Here is a 6,000-nt window from a genome sequence, read left to right on the forward strand (position 1 = left end):
CCACGAATTACTGAAAGTATATTAAAAAATAGGGCTACACAAAAATTTCAAAAGAAATTTAAGTTATTACAAAAATAATAAATAATTCATCACTTATAATGCAAACTACTATTTAATACGACTTATTATCTAAATTTTTTTATATTTCAGATTGCTTATGACCTACTTCTTGAAATTACTACACTAGTTGCATGAATGTCAACGTCGCCAAAGTGTTCGTTATACATCTGTGTCCTTCTAAACATTGGTGAGCGATCACCTGCATTAGTGCGGCATTTTGCTGTAGCAAAAATCTGATATGTCTGCAGGCTATTTTACAGAAGTTTCACTTCTGCCGTGTGTGAACTGCACGGATTTTCTTATAATCATTTATCTGTAAAAATATATATACTTATTGCATTTTAGAAATGGGAGGTAGCTATTCAAGTATTTTCACGTAAAATTATCTCTGAGGCTCTGACGAACGTCCAAGTCAGGATAAAGAAATTTATTTGTGAGTGACCAGGATGGTGGAAGGATGATTGGAACGCTATGTCGGCACGTCTTTGGGTCACACAAGACCAGTCCAGAAAAAAAACCTAACGTATGGTTATAAAACAACAAACTACAATACTTTTATACCTACCAAGATGCCCATTTTTTACGTGACCCTTTGTGAATTACGTAGGTACGGATCTACGATCGATAGTACGTACGTAACTATGACGAAAATTCCATGGAAAAGTAAAGCTCTTGCTGTACAAGCTAATAAACTCGTACGCTTTACTACTAATTTTCCGCACAAATAGAGGCATACGCTGGTCTTTGCCGTTTCATTTAACAAGTGACATCAATATTTGAACAGTCGTCCCCAAATACAAATAGTAATCGTGTTATAAAACCCCGCAATGAGCGTTTAAAAATAGAAACATTTAAAAGCACATCCCTTGCTAACAGTTGCGTGTGTTAGGAAATAGGGAATTATTGGGACGTCACTCCCAACTCCTTGGGAAGTCAGGTTTATAGAGTACAGACCCACAACACTGCTCTAAAGCAGGTTGGTGGGCTTTAATGATGTCTTTTATAAAATGAATACTTTAATATAAGAAACTAGGTATTTAGCTTCAATAATACTGTTAATTAATAAAAGATCTAAGTGTAAAGAACATTGTAAGAGTTGTAAAAAGACTACCCTCAAGTATTTGTAATTCGTACTGGGGATTTTCTTAATTTTATATCATCTGCATACCATGTCCTGTGCATACCCTCTATGCACGCCGTATAATGGTTTGAGAAAACGCTTATATAAGGCAGGTTTGCGTAGGCGTGCCAATAAAGAAAGCTTCTTGATGCAAGGTTGTAAGGCAGACAGACACGCAATACCTATTTTTGTCATTATAAAATTAAGTATTTATAATAATTTATATCACTACAATACTTCTTCCTTACTTTAATCTTACTTGAATCCTTCAATACGCCATGTATGCAGGCAATATTAGATTATTATCAATATTATTGCGTGTGTGTAGTCTGCCTAAGGGATTACTTGCAGCAATAAGGCCGCGTTTGCATACATACAATTTGCTTTGTTGTTTTATTATTTTATATTGATGCGCATTAAAGTATTTTTGTTTGATATTGTTATTCATATGATGCAGAAATTGGAAGAATTATTAACTACGTAGCTTTCGCTGTTATTTTCAAATTCAAATTCATTTATTTCAAGTAGGCCTACTTTATAAGCACTTTTGAAACGTCAAGTATGCATGTTTGTGTGACTCTACTACCGGTTCGGAAAGCAGATTCTACCGAGAAGAGCCGGCAAGAAACTCAGTAGTTGCTCTTTTCCAACATCAACATTTACAATCATTTTGCTATCTTGCGGGAGATGAGAGCGAGGCTGGCTGCTTCCATTCTACCTTGTCATACTTTATAGAGTTTGTTTCTAGTTGACTATGAAATTGATCACACTAAGACAACTTAGCCGAATATTTGACCCTAAGTTTTTTTTGGGTTCACTGCGGTTTTGGACCTAGAACCTGATAAATTATACACCTTGCAAAAAAAGAAACCTTTATTATCAACCGATTACCGACCCACCACAATGACAAGGCACAAGTCTCCTCTCAAAAAGAGAAGGGTTTAAGAAGGCTGTAGCCCACCACACTGGCCACTTGCAGATTGGTAGACTTCATATGACTTTGAGAAAGTTATGGAAAACTCTCAGACATTCAGGTTTCCACACAATGTTGTACTTCACCGTAAATACAAGTGATATTTATTGCTTGCAACGCTCGCAACTTCGAAAAGTTGCGTGCCGGGGATCGAACTAGGTGCCAAACGACAGGGAAGCCGATGTTCTACCCACTAGGCTTTAAGCGTTTATCGAAAACATCTTACAAATACTAAAAAAAATACTTATTTCAATTTAGGTACGCCAGTTGGACAAAGATATGTATCGTTCAAATAAATACAAACTTTATTGAATGGTAAATAAAATTGAATATTGTTAAATAGCCATTGTTAAAGCTTACGCAGGGGTCTCATAAAGCCGCGGGCCTATTTGTGTCGGTTTCACACTTACAACAATAGTGTCATGATTCGTGATCCGGGATTATCCCGAACAACGCCGGTATTAGGTCGCGTTGCGGGGAGCAGCCCTAACGACGAACAAGTGTAAATGTCGCATCACTAATGGAGTTCCAATTTCAAATTGTGTTTAGCGTTATCCTACCCTCGATTAAAACGGCTATAAAGGAAGGTTATTTTATTATTATAAATAAATTTTAGCGCATTGGTGTTTCTCTGACCGCATGTATCTAACCGATAGCATACTTTTTAAAAATAACGTGCACTCAATCTATGCATGACTCAAAGTCTTGGCTATCGTCAAGATGGCGGCGTTAGTGATATGGCGCGGTTGTATTTTGCCTATGTAGATGAGCACATTGCGCATGAAAATAGCAGTTGTAAAAATGAAGAGTTTGAAGTTTTATACATTGGTCCGCTGGCTGGTCCTTATTGGGTGCAAGTACCTTATTGCAAATCCCATTGTTAACATTAATAAATAATTTATCTATCTACCTATCCCTCATTATCACTGTAACTTCTTATATAAAACCCCTAAAGCGTTAACAAGGGGTAATTACCAACATACCTAGCTAATAAAACAAGTTATAATTTAATATGGTAAGACAGTTGAGATTAGCAGTAAATCCACACAACTGGGTGTCCCATTGTCACGCAATAATTAATCAATGCCCCGGGAGGCAGGGATTAAAGCAATTGTATCAACTTAACTCACGTTTGTTACCATTAATACGAGGTGAATAATTTCTAGTTATATAAATGACCTGATAAAGGTAACACATGGCCGTATACAACGTGCTACCGATTTTGAAATACTGTGAAAGGATGCATAAGTATATTTCACAAGGAATCGCCCTGTAAAAACATGAAATCGACAGAGCCGACCCAAACAATCCTCAAACCCAATCTAAAAACAAAAAAATACCAAAAATTAAAAAAAAAAAAAGTATTAACATATTTACAATATCCTTGAAACATTCGACTTTCTAAATGAGAAATATATGTTTAATAAAAATAGTGTTTTTTCTCAACATTTGTCTATTTATATCCCTATCCCTACTAATATTATAAATGTCAATGTAAGTTTTTTGATACGCTTTCACTCAAAAACTACTTAACCGATCCTCATGAAACTTTGTACACATATTCTTGGAAATTATAGAAGTAATATAGGATACTTTTTATCCCGACATCAAGCTCGGTTCCTTCGGGAGAGGGGAAGAATGTGTTTGACGACTTTACACCATAACTCCGACAAATTATAACCGATTTAAATAATTATTTTTGTACTCTAGAGGTGTTAATATGTGTTTTAATTGTGCCAAAACTTTGTGCAGATCTGATGAATGTAGTTGGAGATAGAGGTCAGAACTCCTCAGCGGACAGCAGCAAACCCCTCATTTAAGGCTTAGCGATACTGAATACTTGAATGCCAATTGAATGCCAAATCATAAAACGCGGGCATCTAGTATCTAGTATTTAATAATGATACTGATAATTCCGCCTCTCAATCTGGTAACAGCGCCCTCACAGGGTTCCATTTCAAATGTATATTTTTGAAAATATAATAATAATTAATCAATATGACATTGTAATGGAATTGTAATTGAATAAATAAATAAATCAAAAGAAGCATATTTTTTTTTCCATACAAACGAGTTCAAAACAATCTAAGTGTTTACTTATTATACCCCTGTTGAAGATAAAAGACCGACACGCGCATAGCATATGGTACGCTACGCGACGCGTACCTAACAAAGTGGCAGTAGTCGTCGTATTTCTTTCAGTAATATCTATTGCAGCGGTTTACTGAGGAACTATTAGCGTTTCGGCTTCACAGATACGTCTCACAGACAGTACATAATGTACATAAAGCCTGTGTAGTATTATTACAGTTATCATTTACACGCAGTGAAGTGCACTGGATTTCTTACTAGGGTATGCATACATCAGGAAATTGTATAAATGACAGAAATCCTCCGACTACAAAAGTTAAATATCAATTTTAGCGTAAGCAGTGCTTTTGTGCATATATGAAGTGCACGCCACTGTTTACACGTTGTATATGTATAAAATAAGGATGTTCAGAATAAGGTGTTGAGGAAGGTATGTGTACCTTCATCCAAATTATCTGCCTATTAATGTCCCACGGCTTTCCTCTCCCATAGGAGAAAGGAATTTAGAGCATAGGCCCACCATGCTGCTCTAATGTGAGTTGATGGGCTATTACGATTACATTCACATTTACATGTAAATGATAATAACCTGGGCTAACACCTAACCTGTATCAGACAAGGGCCAATTTTCCCTGGGCAGGGCTTGTACTGAGAATTTTTAACTGACCGTCATGCTCCGCATTTGGAGATAGGAACCACTTTTACAAAACCAACCCATTGAAATACAAGGTACAGATTGGCCTAAGTCCCGAAGCGAAGTAGATTCCCGTACAGCGGGCTGCTGGATCTATCGTGGTCAGTAATCTATAATTGTCGATAAACGGGACCTAACGTAGGTACAAAAGCATTTCATTTTCATCTCGCCATTTTGGTAAATTAGTCAGTAGGTACTGCCATCTCTGAAAACATTACAATACATAACATTCCCTTTGTTACTTTTGTCATGTAAGAAGTACATAAAAAAATCACATCCAAAATTTGTTTAATATACCTCTATATACTTAACTCTATATACTTAACTCTAATTCTTGCAACGTTATCAATATAAATTATCGGGTAGTTACATTTAGTTATCGGGTTAAAATTGAAACACATAGCTAAGTAGAAAGAGTAGTTAAATTAGCTGAGTAGAAAGTAAAAAAAAAAATACATTTTTATACCTTTATTACCATTTCGAAATAAGAAATGGCCTGACCTTTAATTATGTGGAAAAGGAGGTAGGTACTAACAATTCAATTGTTTAATTACTCTAATGAAATTTACCAGTAGATACATATTTACATATTTACATCAGTTAAAATCAACACTGAAAATCGTAATCTGAAAACGCCATTAGCAAAAAATCACCGAAAAGGTTTTGTTACATACCCCGAATGAAAACCGACGGTTTGGCCAAAACAAATCTATTCTATTTACTGGGCACTAAAAAGAACCCAAATAAAGCATCGACGATTTTCCATTAAAAGGGTGTCTGGTGAAATCGCTAACGATCTGGACATGTATCACTATCTTCTTTACACCTTCTCAGTGTTTATATAAATCCATCCCTCTCGCACCCTAGTGTGAAATCAGTCCGACAAATTAAATCTCGCGTCAGATTATTACATAGCTCAGTGACTGTTCATAAATAACCCTGGGGTTGCGAAAATATATTGAAAGCGCTCAGAAGTTTATTTGACTTTAGAACACAATTTTCATTCCGGTAAAAAAGTTTATCCGGTAAAATAGTTAAAGGAATTATAAACATTAACAATAA

The sequence above is a fragment of the Pararge aegeria genome, chromosome 3, assembly GCF_905163445.1.
Source record: "Pararge aegeria chromosome 3, ilParAegt1.1, whole genome shotgun sequence".
Classification (NCBI taxonomy): Eukaryota; Metazoa; Arthropoda; class Insecta; order Lepidoptera; family Nymphalidae; genus Pararge; species Pararge aegeria.